Raw genomic sequence first — 16,942 nt, forward strand, 5'->3', positions numbered from 1 at the left:
TGTGTTGTTATCGTTATCTTTATTGTTAACTTCAATTCTCAGGGGAGCTTTCTCTGACATTTCTAAATAGGTTAAATTTCTGCTTTATAAGATTTAATGGCATCATTTATCACAGTGATAATAATAAGTACCATTTACTAGGTTTATTTGTTTGATTATTGTATTAATGATACTTTCTACATAAGCTAGAGTAAGAACCACGTTTGTTTTTGCTCACAAGGCCTGATAAATGTTCAAGAAATACTTACTGAATGAATAAGTATTTTTACAATTATAGAATAACTCAAAAAGATGTCATTACGTAAGATCAAAAAGATGTCATTGGGCTTCCCTGGTGGCACAGTGGTTAAGAATCCGCCTGCCAATGCAGGGGACACGGGTTCACTTCCTGGCCCGGGAAGATCCCACATGCCGTGGAGCAACTAAGCCTGTGAACCACAACTACTGAGTCTGTGCTCTAGAGCCAGAGAGCCACAGTACTGAGCCCGCATGCCCCAACTACTGAGGCCCGTGCATCTACAGCCTGTGCTCCGCAACAAGAGAAGCCACGACAAAGAGAAGCCCGCGCACCACAACGAGGAATAGCCCCCACTCGCCACAACTAGAGAAAGCCCACACGTGGCAACGAAGACCCAACACAGCCAAAAATAAAAACAAATAAATTTATTTTTTTTAAATATGTCATTTTACCTCTAAAGTTAGCAGTTATTTAAAAAAACAATACTATCATACATAGGCAGAGAGGTAAGGAAATAGATGCTATCATGTACTACAGTTGGGAGCCATCTGTGGTAGACCCTATCTTGAAGGCAATTTGACCAAAAGAATTAAGTCTCTGCTTTTGGCTCTATGTCTAGGCATTTATCAGAATGACATAGAGGCATAAAAAGGTTGATATAGAAAGATGTTTATTGTAGCACTTACATTGCATGGAATCAGAGTAAGCAAAATGTCTAAAAGTAAAGGCTTGGTTAATTATACTTTATCCATCATTAAAAAGTCATGTGTAGAACTGTGGTTCTCAAATGAAGATTCCTACATGATAGTCACTCAACACTGGATGCCTAAGCCCAAGCTCTTGGTCAGTGAATCAGAATCAGAATCTTTAGAGTTAAGCTAAGAAACAAGCCCTGTTTTTTCAAACAAGAACCTTAGGTGATTTCGGTGTACGGCTTGATTTGGGAATCACTGTTGCAGTGTTTCTCCAGTTGTGCATTGATTCGCAGTCAACTGAGCTAAAGGTTCTACTCATCTCTTAAAGCCAAGTGAAATGCCATGTATTAAAATCTGTGGGAACCCTGGAAAACAAGAAAAGAGGACTTTGGTAGAACAACCAAAAACACAAAAATCTGGAAGAAGGGAAGAAGATGGGATCAGACTGACTATTCAAAAAGCTAATTACTGCTGACCACCGTGCACAAGCCAAGGAAAAATCTTCTCCCTGCCCCTACCCCCTGCAAAAATTAGTAGATGAATTTCCCCCAAAAGAACAGAAGATTCTTCCAAATATTGGAGCAGCAAGGCCTGGTTTGGAGGTGGGAGTCGGGGTTGCTGGTACTGTCTCCTGGGCACAGAGCATCTACCTTAGAGCTTACCTCCAGGCAGCATTTTGAAGGGATATTGAGAGTGAGTGAGCTCATAGTTTTAGTCACCATAGATGTTCCTGAGATCCCAGGAGCAGAGGCCAGGCAAGTGAGAGAGTTAAGGAACAAACAGGCCTCAGGCATGGCAGCACACAGAATTGGTGGTCATGATGTTCACTCTCCAACTTCACTAGGTACCTCTTGGGAGCCTAGTGAAGTACAGAGTACGCCATGACCTCTCATATCTCCCTTGGTAAGCTAAACTGCCTGTCGGTTCCTGCCCCTATACTTCCAAGAGAGACCTAGCTGTTAGTTTTTCCCTACCATTTTTTTGTACCCAGAGCAACGTCTACTGCCTTCAAAGCCAGTAGCCCCCAGCTGAGTTTCTTGGAGTGGAGCAGGGCACGGTTTTACAAAGTTTACCACCTAATACTCACACTCACATATGCACATACTCTTAACTTCATTCACAGGCCTGTAGTTTTACTCTTTGATTTTATTGTAAATTGGATATTTTTCAGCCTTCTTCACTTAAGTCTTCTTTAGTGAGCTAGGCAAAAGATTGTAGCAGGCTTTCTGGGTCAGTTTTCAGTAGTGTATGATTACAATTAAAGATGATGCGTACTTGTTGAAGGAGGTGTAGCCAGTGAATATTCCACATGGGTTGTTGACAGCCCACCCTCCTTCTCTGAACTGCTTCTATGCTTCATGAAATCCTGTTCGCAAATGGGTAGGAGTAGCAACTGCTCTTGTCAGGTTGGGCAGGAGGTAGTGGGGCAGAGGAGATACAGTGCTAAAGTTTAGGTGACAGGTAGAACAGGTGAGTAGCATATTTCAAATTAAAGAATTCATGAGAACTCAGTTGAGTTTGTTCATTCAGTAGGTAATCATTCGTTATTTGTGCAATATTTATCAAATGCCTTCTGTGTGTCATGCTTGTTAAAGGTGTTGAAGACACAGTGCTGGTCAAGGTTTCTACTCTCCAATAGTCTGCATTCAGTGCTTAGGAAAGGATTACAGAGCAAGAAGATGCCTGGCTCACAGCTGTCGAGCCCCCGGGCAGTGTATTTGTGTAAAGATCCTCAAATCCTAAAAAATATTTAGAAATCTAAATCTGGAATTTGGGCTTCAGCAGCTGGGAAAATGGTGATGCCATTTATTGAGGTATTAATTAGGAAAATATTGGGGAATATATATCTGCTAACCAGATTGACAGAGGTAGACGAAAACATAATCTAGTAAAACAGCACCATGAGAAGAGTGCCAGAACCACTGATGAACTTAGTTTTAAAGGTGAAAGAGAAGGTGAGGGGCTAGTGACAGAAATTGAGAAGTAGCAGTAGAAATGTAAGGTGGGTCAACAGTGAGAAATCTGTAAATGTAACTTATGATGTAAAAAAGAAAAAAGAAGATCAAATGTATAGTTGAGTAAATACTTGATAAAATCCAACATTCTTTAATTAAGAAACATAGAAAACATTTTTTTAAAAATAAATTTATTTTTGGCTGCGTTGGGTCTTCGTTGCTGTGCACAGGCTTCTCATTGTGGTGGCTTCTCTTGTTGCGGAGCACAGGCTGTAGGCACGCGGGCTCAGTAGTTGTGGCTCGCGGGCTCTAGAGCACAGGCTCAGTCGTTGTGGCGCACGGGCTTAGTTGCTCCGCGGCATGTGGCATCCTCCTGGACTAGGGATCGAACCCATGTCCCCTGCACTGGCAGGCGGACTCCTAACCACTGCACCACCAGGGAAGCCCAGAAAACATTTTTAACATAGTTAAGAAAATTTATTAGGAACAAATAGCTAATATCATACTTAATTCGTTAAACATTGGAAGCTTTGCCATAAAAATTAGGAATCAGAAAACAGTTTTGAAAAATAAGGATAACGAGGAGGGATTTACCTTCCCAAATATAAAAACATATTCAGCTACTGGAATTTAAATGATGCAGTATTAATTGTAAAATAGATAAATATGCAGTGAATCAGAATATGAACTATACAAATATATGAAAAAGTAAGGAAATTTTTGTGCTTTTGCAAAGGGACCATAATACTCAACCAAAACCATATCAATTTTTAAATTCCTTTGCATTTCTCAGGGAAATTGTCTCTTTCCTTCTTTGAGTATTTTCTCAAATGAATGCTATGACCTCAAATTGAAGGGTTTAGTCCTATTACCAATGCCCTGAAATTCAAGCCATCTTGATATCTGTTAAGCCCTTTTCAGAGTTTCTAAAATATTTAGCTTTATGAACAAAAATAGATTACTCACATTCTCAATTCCTGTCACTGATTCACCATCTTATCTGGAACAATTATTACCACTTTCAGTACTCACCACCTTCATTCCTAAAAATGGAAGTCAGAATGGAGGGGCTATTAATATGATATATACAGTAGCTTCGAAATCTCATTCCCAGGAGCAAATATTTCACAATAATAAAAAAGACCTGTCCTCCCTTCCTGAGAACCAGCAAAGATATAAGAATTAATTTATGTATTATGTAGCTGTATCCATGTATATCATGTAATTATATCCACACTTATTAACTAACTTATTACTATATTAAAAATGTTTATTTAAAGCTTATCCACTATGTATAAAGAATATGCATCTTTGTCTGAATGTTTCATCTTTTATTACAAGCTTTAGAAGTGTAGCAGTAGTATAAACCAGAAGCTTTATAAAACCTAGTATTTGGGAAACCAGTGGCCAGAGGTGAGGTCTTAGAATTGAACTAGGCCTGCAGGTTCCTCTACATAGAGATGTGAAGAAAATACTGGAGTCAAAAGTGACTTGTAGGATATGGACTTCAGCAGGTGAGGAGATGGTAATGCCATTTGTTGAAATATTAATTTGGATATTAATTGTCAGGATAGGTACCTGATAACCAATCTGTAGGGGCGGATGAGAGCATCACCTGGTAAGACAGTAATATGAGAAGAATTCTAGGACCACTGATAAATTATAGTTTTAAAAGTCAAAAAAAAGATGATGAACCCCAGCAAAGTAAACTGAGAAAATATCAGGGCAGTGTCATGGAATCCAAGGAAGATATAGAGTTTCGAGTAAGGCAGAGAACAGCTCTGCCAAGCCACTGAGAAGCCAAAAGAAGAGAACCTAGGAGTGTCAGATGAGGTTGTTGACATGGAGGTTATTGGTGACCTTGGTCAGAGCAGTTCCAGTGGACAGTGGAGTAGCATGTGTTTTCGCATGGTTCTCTGAAATGTGGTATCAGCCTGCCTTTAGCTCACTTAGCAAGGTGGGGCTGTATTTTCAGCATCTGGGACAGATTCTTCATTATTAGGCCCTGCTACTCCTTAAGTCCTGGAAAATTCCATCAGGAGAATGAGGCTGTGGGAATTTAAAGACAGCTAAAAATGTTAACATCACTCACTTTGAGATAGAATTTCAGTTTTTCTATTTACTGTATACTTCTTCTCTGAATGGGCTGTAAAGCGTGAATCATCATGTCAAATCATGTTCATTGACAGGAAAACCACTTTTAAAATGTGATTGAATAATACTGCTAGTCAACACATAGGGAATATTTTGAATGAATGGAATGCCATTGTAATTAATTTTTTCCCCACGTTTATGCCTTTTTATTTTTATTTTTTGATGGAATAAAATATTCTCAGCTTATCCTTTTCTATCTAATGCGTTTTTTAAACATCTTTATTGGCGTATAATGCTTTACAATGGTGTGTTAGTTTCTGCTTTATAACAAAGTGAATCAGTTATACATATACATATGTTCCCATATCTCCTCCCTTTTGCGTCTCCCTCCCTCCCACCCTCCCTGTCCCACCCCTCTAGGTGGTCACAAAGCACGGAGCTGATCTCCCTGTGCTATGCGGCTGCTTACCACTAGCTGTCTATTTTATATTTGGTAGTGTATATATGTCCATGCCACTCTCTCACTTTGTCCCAGCTTACCCTTCCCACTCCCCGTGTCCTCAAGTCCATTCTCTATGTCTGCGTCTTTATTCCTGTCCTATTCCTAGGTTCTTCATAACAACTTTTCTTTTTTTTTTAGATCAGGCTATCATTAATGTCATTTTGTGTGTCCAGTTTTTATCCTATATATTATGATTGTGCAAAAATGTTCATAGATGTTTTGCATCATTCCTTTTATCAATCTTTTGATACTGATCTATGTGTCTATCCAACTGTTTATTTGATACCTCCTTTTGGATGTTTGTGGGTTTTTTAAAATAAATTTATTTATTTATTTATATTTGGCTGTATTGGGTGTTCGTTGCTGCGCGTGGGCTTTCTCTAGTTGTGGCGAGCGGGAGCTACCCTTCGTTGTGCACGGGCTTCTCATTGCGGCGGCTTCTCTTGTTGCAGAGCACAGGCTCTAGGCACGTGGGCTTCAGTAGTTGTGGCACGTGGGCTCAGTACTTGTGGCTCGTGGGCTCTAGAGCGCAGGCTCAGTAGTGTGGTGCACGGCCTTAGTTGCTTTGTGACATGTGGGATCTTCCCAGACCAGGGCTCGAACCCGTGTCCCCTGCATTGGCAGGCGGATTCTTAACCACTGTGCCACCAGGGAAGTCCTTCTGGATGTTTTAAAGGTACCTCAAAGTAACATGGCTTAAACCAAACCCTTTCTCAGTGGCCAAGTCAGAATCTCTAAACTATTCCTTCCTCCCACTTCCCATATCTAATCTTTCATCTTCTGCCTCTTAACTTGGTTTTCAAATCTATTGTCCTTTTAACATCCCTGCACTATCCAAGGCAGGTTACCAATAATATATCTTAGCTCAATTATTACATTCTGTCTCCTAACTGGATTCTTACTTCTGACTTAGATCTCTTCAAACTATTATCAGAATGATGTATTTTTACTTAAGTTACTTTATTTTTTACTTTTACTTTACTTTGCTTTCTTACTTATAACCATAGAATACTTTTTTATTATCTCTATAATAAAGCCCAAAGTTTTTTACACGATCTACAAGATCTTCATGATCTGGCCCTTGCCTGCCTTTTCCGACACATCTTGTGCATTCTTCACTCCTTATGGGCCCCTCCGTATGTTCTTCCATTCAGCCATACTGAACAACTTCCATTTTCTCAAACATAGCATGTTCTCTATTTTCTGGGCCTTCAAACGGGACACTTTTCCTGCCTCTCACTAACTTCTATGTGTCCCTTGGTTCTCAGCTTACATAGAAGCTAGTGGGGCGAGAGGCAGCCAACTTTCCCTGACTCATCTCAGTCTAGGTGAGATGCCCCTGCCTCGTGTTCCTGTAACACCATGTTCTTTCTCTGTGGTAGCACTTACTATGTTTGATTGAAATTATTTGTTTTATTGTTTCTCTGTCCTCCTAGACTGTAAGCTCTGTGATGACACAATCTGCCTTTGTCACCCTTCTCTTTCCAGGATTCAGCCAGCGCTTCACAATGTTTAATACATGTTGGTTGAAAGTATGGATGACAGGTGACACTTTACTTTTGACTCAGGGAACTAAGTTACATGAACCAGTGAATCTCTCTGAAGGCACATATTTTATACTCTCATCCAGGAAACCTGATTAAAATGACTTTGAAAGTCTACTGAAATGGTTTCCACTTTTCAAATTACCTTAAAGTTTTGCAAAGTCATATAAGGCTTTATAGAAAGGCATACTTGTCTATAGGTTGGGAGGTTTTTATGTGTAAGTTGCATAGGCTGTTCATGTTATGCCGTTAAAATCAGTGATTCCTGAGTCCATTGCTTTTTAAAGGAAATTGAACAAATCATCACTCCTAATCTATATGTTTGCTCTTTCTCTTATGATATTTATCTTGATTGAGAACAAATCTATCCTGGCTTTCAAGATAGAAAGCTGGGAATTATTCTAGCCTCTCTTTTCACCCTGCTTCTTCAAAAGCAATTCATCACCAGTTGCTGCCTGTTATCTTCTAACAGATCTGCCCTCTCTTCCTCTCTTTTTTAATTCCTTAGGCCTCTGGTCTAGACTCTGGTCTAGACTCCTTTGCCCCTTGCCACCTTTTAATCTATCTGAAAAATGATCTTTATAAAATACGCGTTTGGCCCATGTCTGTTTTCTGATTTAGGCCCTTCACAAAGTAAACTCCCAAGCTCTTTGTACGGTACACAAAGACCATCGTGCTTTTGCCCCTGCATTATTCTTCAGTTTAATCTTTCATCCATAGTTCCCATCTTAAAGGTCACAAGCCAGTAATAACTGAATCCTTATAGTTGGCTAAAATCACCATACTGTTTCAAGTCACTGTGGCTTTGTGCAGAATGCCTTCACCTCTTTCGGGAAGCAGATCCTACTTCCTTTGCATTCCTCACCCCAAAAGTAGAATTAATCATTATCCCCATATCTGGAACATTTACTTATATTGTATTATAGTTTATTAATTAATTGACTTACATAGTGTACTATTAAACTTTAAACTTCTTGAAGTCAAGAATGCCAGTTTTGGGGCTTCCCTGGTGGCGCAGTGGTTGAGAGTCCGCCTGCCGATGCAGGGGACGCGGGTTCGTGCCCTGGTCCGGGAGGACCCCACATGCCGCGGAGCGGCTGGGCCCGTGAGCCATGGCCGCTGAGCCTGCGCGTCCGGAGCCTGTGCTCCGCAACGGGAGAGACCACGGCAGTGAGAGGCCCGCGTACCGCAAAAAAATAAAAAATAAAAAAAATAAAAAGAATGCCAGTTTTATTTCTCTTTTTTTTCCAGAATGCTTCACACAGTGTGTATTAGTTTCCTAGGGCTGCCTAGCAAAGTACCACAAACTGGGTGGCTTAAAACAACAGAAATTTATTGTCCCACAATTCTGGAGGCTAGAAGTCCTAAATGAAGATGTTGGCAGGACTATGTTCCTTTTGAAACCTGCAGGGAATCCTTCCTTCCTCTTACTAGCTTCTTTCTGGTGGTTTGCTGGCAATCTTTGGTGTTCCTTGGCTTGCAGCTGCATAATTCCAGTCTCTGCCTTCATTGTCACATGGCTTTCTCCCTGTGTATCTGTCATCTTTTAAGGACACCAGTCGTGTTGGGTTAGGGGCCTACCCTACCTCTGTATGACCTCATCCAAACTTAACTGACTACATCTGCAATGACCCTATTTCTAAATAAGGTAATTCTGAGGTGGTGGGACTTAGGACTAAAATATATCTTTTTGGAGGGATACAGTTTACTCCATAACACAGTGTTTAGCATATAGCAGGTATTCAGTAGATTTTACTGAATTGAAATATAAATGAAATACATGTTATATATTCATGGTATGGAATTTAAATATTTTTTAGTGTGATTTTTAAAATTATCAATACTATGGACAAAGTATCTTTGGAATTTGTCTGTTTCCAAAAAAATTACATAATAGTTACGTGGTAGTTGTGACATTTGAAAATTAATAAATACACTATCTTAAAGTAAAAGCAAATATTCTCTGAATTCTTTATTTGTAAGCCCATTTTTAATGTCTACTAATTTATATAATTTACATATAAATTTTGTTTGAAACAATAGATGTATTTTAAATTTTAGAAAGCACATTCTAGGCCTCAATAGCAATAAATACCCTTTCCATATCCTTTACTGTGTTTTTTTTAAGTAGTATCTCCTTTCTACACATTAATGTTGGAACTTTTTTCTTCAGACTTTTTTGTTTTTGATAAAATCTCCGTTGTTTAAGTAGTTTTCCATATTTAACATACATAATAAATTGTATCCTTTAATGGGAATATGGAGAAATTAAGTTTATATGATATACTTCTTAGATTCTGAGAGTTCTAATTGGTGGGAAAATAAAATAGGAAGTTTACATCATTCTCAATAAGAAAAAACAGAGTAACCTTATTTCTGTTTTTTTAAAAGAACTGTTACTTCCCATGTTCTGTTTTATTTTTTTTGTTGTTTCTAGGTTTTTAAATCACTGGTCTGTTAGTTGAGACATCATCAGTGCTTTTTAGACCATACCCAAGTTTCCTTTACATTGAAAGTTACTCAGGGAACTCCTGAAAGAAGGTAGCAATGTTGAATCTGTTTAAGTTTAATGGATCCCTTCTCCATCCCTGCTAAAGCTAGTTATATTCCATTAGCAATTGATATGGTAAAATTTATCAGAATTTTTTATGGCTCATGCTTTTTGCATCCTAAGGAACATTTGCCTACCCCAGGGTTACAAAGATATTCTCCTATGATTTCTTCTCAGAGTTTTCTAGTTTCAGATTTAGGTCTGTGATCCATTTTGAGTTAATTTTTACGTGTAGTGTAACTAAAGGTTGATTTTTTTCTTTAATGGATATCCTATTGATCCAACACCGTTTGTCCGAAAGATTTTCCTTTCCTATTGAATTACCTTTACACTTTTGTCAAAAATCAATTGACCAAATATGTGTGGGTCTATTTTTGGCTACTTCCTCTGTTCCATTGATATACGTGTCTATTCTTTTGTCAGTACCCCACGATTACTGTAGCTGGAAATTATTGTAAGTCTTGAAATCAGGTAGAGTGAGTCCTCCTACTTTATTCTTACTTTAGAATTTTGCTTAGTTATTCTGTAAGTTCTTTATATTTCCATATAAACTTTAGAATTGACTTGTCAATTTCTACTAAAAGAGCCTGCTAGAATTTTGATTGGAATTGCATTGAATATGTAGATCAATTTGGGAATAATACCAACCTAACAATATTGAATCTTCCCAGTCTACAAATATGGTATATATCTCTATTTATTTAGGTCATGTTTAATTTCTCTCAGCAGTGTTTTATAGTTTTCAGTATAGAAGTCTTGGATTTGTTCCAAAGTATTTAATACATTTGGCACTACTATGAATATAATTTTTTAAACTTTAATTTTCTAATATTTTGAGGCTGGTATATGATTTTTAAAATATTAATCTTGTATCCTATTACTTTGCTAAATTTATTTATGAGTTCTAGCTGTTGTTTTGTGAATTCTCTGGAATTTTCTACATAAACAACCCTATCATCTACAAATAGACAAATTTTACTTCTTCTGTTCTAATTTTTCTTCCTTTTCATTTATTGTATTATTTCAGTAGCTGTGTCTAGTACAATGTTGAATAAAAATGATGCAAGTGAGCACGTTCTTGCCTTATTCCTGGTCTTGGGAGGAAACAATTCAGTCTTTTATATTAAGTATGATGTTGGCTGTAGACTTTTTGTAGATGTATTTTATCAGTTTGAGGAAGTTCCTACTATTATTAGTTTGCTAAGAGTTTTTATCATAAATAGATTTAAAATTTTGTCAGATACTTTGTCTACATCTATTGAAATTGATCATATGCCCCCCAGTGGATGGTTAGTATGTTGAATTATATTGATTAGTTTTTGGTTTTTGTTTTTATTAATTTTTATTGGAGTATGATTAGTTTTTGAATAAACAGCCAACCTTGCATTCCTGGGATAAGTCTGCATTCCTGGGATTGGTCATGATGTATTACCCATTTTATATATTGTTGGATTCAGCTTGCTAAAGTTTTTAAAGGATTTTGCATCAAATTAGGAATATTGATCTATAATATTCTTTATTGTAATATCTTTGTCTGGTTTTGGTATTAAGGGTTATGCTAGCCTCAGACAAGTTGGGTAGTTCTTCCTCCTAGTTTTTGAAAATATTTACATAATTTTGGTATTATTTCTTTCTTGATGAGTGATAGAATTCACCAGTGAAATTTTTTTTTGGAAAAGATTTTTATTATTATTATTATTTATTTATTTATTTTTGGCTGTGTTGGGTCTTCGTTTCTGTGCGAGGGCTTACTCTAGTTGTGGTGAGCAGGGGCCACTCTTCATTGCGGTGTGCGGGCCTCTCACTATCGCGGCCTCTCTTGTTGCGGAGCACAGGCTCCAGATGCACAAGCTCAGTAGTTGTGGCTCACGGGCCTAGTTGCTCCACGGCATGTGGGATCTTTCCGGACCAGGGCTCAAGCCCGTGTCTCCTGCATTGGCAGGCGGATTCTCAACCACTGCGCCACCAGGAAAGCCCGGAAAAGATTTTTTTTTTTTTTTTTTTTTGCGGTACACGGGCCTCTCACTGTTGTGGCCTCTCCCGTTGCGGAGCACAGGTTCCGGACGCGCAGGCTCAGCGGCCATGGCTCACGGGCCCAACCCCTCCACGGCATGTGGGATCTTCCCGGACCGGGGCACGAACCCGTGTCCCCTGCATCGGCAGGCGGACTCTCAACCACTGCGCCACCAGGGAAGCCCAAGATTTTTTTTAATTCAATTTATTTTATAGATAAATGGCTACTCAGATTTTCTGTTTCTTCTTGTGTCATTTTGTTATGCCTCAGTAATTGAGATTTAGTGGTATTAAAACAACAGCAACACCAAATCCTTTAAAAGTTTCAGAACCTCATAAAGAGAGAGACTATAAGAACTGTGGGGCAAATTGTTGTAACTGAAGTCAGGTGAAAGCCAACAAGATATTCATGGTGTTTGACTGGTGGCTCATTGTCAGGCTTTGGAAAAGCAATGTAATTTTTTTATACCTTTTTTTTTCCTAAAAAAAAAGGTTTTCTCAAACTTTTGAAAGAAAAATATTTTCATGAACCTTCTTTATACCTAGTGCTGGCTTAAGTCATTTTCATCATAATGTTATTTAAATATGTTTATATGTAAAATATATGCTTATAGTTCTAATAAACCTGTAAATCAAAACTGGGCTTCCCTGGTGGCACAGTGGTTGAGCGTCCGCCTGCCGATGCAGGGGACACGGGTTCGTGCCCCGGTCTGGGAAGATCCCACGTGCCGCGGAGCGGCTGGGCCCGTGAGCTATGGCTGCTGAGCCTGCGTGTCCGGAGCCTGTGCTCCGCAACGGGAGAGGCCACAACAGTGAGAGGCTCGCATACCGCAAAAAAAAAAAAAAAAAAAAAAACAGACATACAAATTCAACTAAAGTAAAACTACAAAACCATAAGTTCAAATTAACAACATTAATATGATAAGAGAACCAGACTTGAGACAATATCTTTCTACTCTTATAATGCTGGAGGCAGTATAGTATGTTAATTAACAGTGTGGGCTCTGGAGTTAAGACTGAAGTTCAAATTTTGGCTCTACCATTACTTTGTCCAAGTAAAATGAGGATAATAAGTTACCTAATTTATTAGGATTGTTGATATAATTAGGATTATTGATATGTCAAGTCCTAGAGTAGTACCTGGCAATCAGTAATTGTTCAGTGAATGTTAGATATAATAATAGTTTTATGTTGTTCTGAAACCTAATAATTAATGTTAGGTTTAATGGTAGAAAGTCTGATTCTATAACGTTTCTGATTTTGACTTTAACAATATAAATACTAATGATAGAATATCTGCTTGCCTAAGTTAACAGTGTGGTGATGATAACTTTATAGCTTTTTTTGCTGATTTAGGATAATCAAATCTCATACTTAACCTACACACTGCTAGGCAGGCCTCCTTGGGGTTCAATTTTTAATGACATATCCCATGATAATTCTGTAAAGCTTAGTGTCTAATCCAATCATTGCCCATATAAAATATGGGAAAATCCTATCTGAAGTTATTTTTCTATTCTTGAAAACGTAGAAGAAACATTGTTTTTCAGCATAGAGCTTATCATCAGACTGCTGAAGGAAATTAGTAGATCCTAGAAACTACAGTTGATCCTTGAACAACTCCAAGTTAATCTGTGTATAATTTATAGTAGGCCCTCTGTATCCAGGGTTCAACCAACCACTGACTGTGTAGTAGTGTACTATTTACTATTGAAAAATATCAGTGTTTAAGTACATCTGCGCAGTTCAAACCCATATTGTTCAAGGGTTAGCTGTACTTATTCTCAGCAGTTTGAAAGTACCTTGATTGTCCTATGGTTGATTCTGTTTTGTATTAAACTTTGAATATATTGCAGTATATTGATAGCTATTCCTTGTCAGCTTAGACTCAATCCATTTAAGTACCTTAAATATTAGCTAATTATGCTCTCAAAGCTACCAGTTAACATTGGTTGCCTGGTTGAATTATATTAATAGTAATACTGGAAAAATATTTTCATTTTATGGTACTCAAGAAAAGTTTAAGAGCCTCTTCATGAGATTGCTAGTAAGTTTCATAATGTAATAAAAGTGACTTATGATTACTACCTGTTTATTCTTAGAGGTTGGTGATTATTATAGAATTAAGTGGATAAGCTTTAACAAAATTTAAAGTTTTATCCACTTTGTCTTTTATTTTAATTATAATTTTTTCTGGCTGCGGATCTTCAGCAAAGTTACTATTTTACTACTGTATAGTAGCTTTTACCTGGACAGTAAGTACTTTTGACTTCCTCAGGCTTATACAATTTTGTGTTTTGATTCTGCCACATTTTTTACAGTTAGAACTGTTACAATGACTTCATTCAAATATTGTGCCATAATGTATATGATTTTTTCTGTGAGCATATATCATTTATTTCTTTTCTCGTTAGCCTACGACATTTAAAGAGGTATTTTGCTTCACATTACATATGCCATTTTCATGATGTCAAATCATAATACTTTTCATTTGAAAATTATTAATGCAGAAGAGTAGTTTTGTATTTATATCTGCTAGAAAGAGTACAGCATGAAAAAGTTTCCCAACAAATTGGAAGTTGAGTGATGTTACTTTAGTTGATTGTGGACACTAATATGAGTATAGATACAAAGGCAAAGGGGAACTAAAATTACAAGGTGATACTTAGATATAAGATTTAGATAATTCATAATATGCTTATATTAACTGTATTTTTATTATGATAAAAATGAAAACAATTATAAACATTATGCCATAAAATTATAGACCTCCCAAGATTTATTTGTAGAATCCAGTCTGAGAAACCTAGAGTATAGTGCAAAGAAAATGAAGGATTCTGCTCTAAGGTTTCAAAAACCAGAGGTGAATGTATTATTTTTTGTGTATCAGTTAGTAGTTGAGTTCAGCTGTGAGTAATCAAATACTTCAACAACAGTGGCTTAAGCAAGATCATGGGATTATCTTTCCCTTAAGTAACAAGGAATCTTAGGCAGTTCAGAGCTGATGCAGTGGCTCCATGATGTTACCAAGCTCCTCTGGCTATTCTCTCCCATCCTTAAGTCCTTATTTCATGCTCCTAAGATGGCCTCTGCAGGCCCAGCCATCATGTCCTTATTCCAGGCAGGAAGAAAGGGAAGGACAAAGGGAAAAAGGCGAAAACTGGGACAAGTCTGTGCTTCAAAGGGCTTTTGCAGAAGCCCCACCCAGTGACTTCTGTTTACATATTATTGGCCAGAATGGTGTCATGAGATTTCCCATTTCAAAGGAAGCTAGGAAATATGTTTTAGGTGAGCATATTGCTGCCCTAATAGATTGGGACTCTGTAATGAATAAGAGACAATGGATACTGGGTAGGCAAACAGCAGTCTCTGCCATACCAACTAAACAGATATGTTAAGAAAGCTCAAAGAACAAACATCAGGGAATTCCTTGGTGGACCAGTGGTAAGGACTCCGTGCTTTCACTGCCGAGGGCTCAGTTTCGGTCGCTGGTTGGGGAACTAAGATCCCACAAGCCGTGCGGCGCAGACAACACACGAACAAACAAACATCAACACCCCCCACCCAGTCTTTCTGTTTTTCTGCATTTCTACTTTAAAGTTATATGAAAGGAATATAAATGAAGTAAGTTCCTAAATTGCTAGAGTACGAAGGAAACATAAAGATTATAGTCCTGTCATTTTAAGCTTAGAGATAATTAGTGGCTTGTCTGAGGCCACAGACAGGAGCTCCAGGATGAAAATTTGAAGTTCTTGACTCCCACACTAGTCCCTGTCCTTCTGATTTGTTGTGCTGCTTCATAAAATCTGGTGGTTCATGTGTTACTCTGCTACATACACAAGACAGCCGTGCTTTGGTTACATCACTGGGGAGAAAAGCCTCTGATCCCTTGAATGATTAAAAGTCTTAGGAGGAAATTTCTTGTTTCTTATTCGAGGGTCTTATATGTTTACTTTGTGAGTGTTGATGGTGCTGCCAGCATTTATAAATTCATTTATTCACTCTTCATTCACTTATTCAGCACCAGCAATAGATTATAAGGTCTCAAGAGCAGGACCATATCTTATTAACTTCTGTATCCCTAAGTAGGTCCTCATTGATGAATGAAAAATTATATCATAGTCCCAGTCCTCAGGTAATCCTCAGTCAAGTCTGGGAAATGGATAAGAATGTCCATTGATAACAGTACAGCAAAGGCCAAGTTTCTTGAGATAATGGAAGTACAGGAAAAAAATCTAAAATCTCTGAGACTGAAAGAGTATCTAGAAAGACATCAACAGGAGGTGGTCAGTCTTGAAGGGGTTTTCCAGGTGAAGAAAGAGGAAGGCTACGTATCAAGCCAAAGAATGAGTTTTTAGAGGCCCAGTGGGGGTGAGAAACTGTTTAGAGAGGAGACAGGAAATATGGGAAAAGGCCATAGTAGTAGTAGAAAATGAGGGTCGGGATGTTGACTATAGCCGTGGCCGTATCACAGAGGCCATATCACACATGTTACAAAACATGTTAAAGGGTTTGAATTGACCAAACACTACTGTTGGTGTGCCATGGAGGCAGGGCAGAGAATGGAGGCTCTTATGCGCCCTTTTGCATGGGCACATGGCATTGCAGTTGGACCTTGGCACCTTAGTGCAGAGCCCACTTCCAGCGAGGTACCTTTTGTCACCCACAGCTGCAGATGACCAGGGAACACACATCAAGATCTTTGTTCCTCTACAAGAATGGTACAGATGAACTGGTTTGCAGGGCAGAAATAGAGATACAGATATAGAGAACAAATGTATGGACACCAAGGGGGGAAAGTGGCGGGGGGTGGTAGTGGTGGTGGTGTGATGAACTGGGAGATTGGGATTGACATGTATACACTAATATGTATAAAATGGATAACTAATAACGTGGTGTATAAAAAAATAATAAAATTCAAAAAAAAAAAGATCCTTGTTCCTACCTCCCTAGTTCTTCCCAGGATGTCCCTTTTGACAGAGCCTTATTAAACCTTTCTAATCACATGTGGACTCCACGTGCCTCTTTACTTCTTTTGCTCATCATGTTGTCCTCACTCTTACCCAGTCAAGGACCCATAACAAGTATTCTTTTTGACCTCTTCCCAATAAGGAATGATTCATTCCTCTGTGGTAGTTGATTATATACCAACTTGGGTGTATAGGAACCTCAGATGGTAAAATACACCAGACGCATGTTTTTACCTCTAAATTGTGAGATAAAGGCAATGTCTCAGAAATTTCAGACAGCAAGGAGGCGGGGAGCCTGCTCCTAAGATTTGGTTAGGGTGCTGGCACCCGGCCTACCCATCCTTGCTTCTGGTCTACAGCCTGCCTGTGCCCCTGACCCC

The 16,942-nt window shown here is 38.3% G+C and overlaps 1 protein-coding gene across 2 annotated transcripts in view; it reads left to right on the forward strand.

Moving 5' to 3' along the window:
• KIAA1958 (KIAA1958 ortholog) overlaps positions 1–16,942 on the forward strand; it is a 180,725-nt gene that overhangs the window by 73,155 nt on the left and 90,628 nt on the right. The gene's annotated exons all lie outside the window — the stretch shown is intronic.

The sequence above is a fragment of the Delphinapterus leucas genome, chromosome 6 (assembly GCF_059928025.1).
Source record: "Delphinapterus leucas isolate spDelLeu-1000000601 "Yukka" chromosome 6, BTC_Dleu_Yukka2, whole genome shotgun sequence".
Lineage (NCBI taxonomy): Eukaryota > Metazoa > Chordata > Mammalia > Artiodactyla > Monodontidae > Delphinapterus > Delphinapterus leucas.